The sequence below is a fragment of the Haliaeetus leucocephalus genome, unplaced genomic scaffold (assembly GCF_000737465.1).
Source record: "Haliaeetus leucocephalus isolate CR32 unplaced genomic scaffold, Haliaeetus_leucocephalus-4.0 Scaffold339, whole genome shotgun sequence".
NCBI lineage: Eukaryota > Metazoa > Chordata > Aves > Accipitriformes > Accipitridae > Haliaeetus > Haliaeetus leucocephalus.
In genome coordinates, this window is record NW_010972775.1 from 22,051,576 (window position 1) to 22,051,957 (window position 382).

The window sequence follows — 382 nt, forward strand, 5'->3', positions numbered from 1 at the left end:
TTTACGGCCGCCGCTGACCCTCCCCGTGAGCCCACGGCCCCGGCGGCCCCGAGAAAGACGAACCCGCACCGCGGGCCTCCCTCCGGGGCGCCGCCGCCTCGGTGGGTCCCCGCGCTGTGGGGAGGCCGAGGGGACGCGGCTCGGGCGGGCAGAGCCCCCGCGGGTCTCCCGGCGCGGGCTGAGAACGCTCCTTCCCGCCGCGGCCGCCCCGAGGGGAGCTTCCCGCCTTGCCCTCTGAGGGGGCTCGCGGCGGGAAGGCCGCGGGTGCCCGACGCCGCTGAGGGGACGCCGCGCTGGAGCGGGGCTGAGAGAGGGAGGGAGAGCCCCGTCCCGCCCGAGGAGCGGGGGCCTTTGCCGGGAGCGCGGGGGCTGCCGCCGGCGG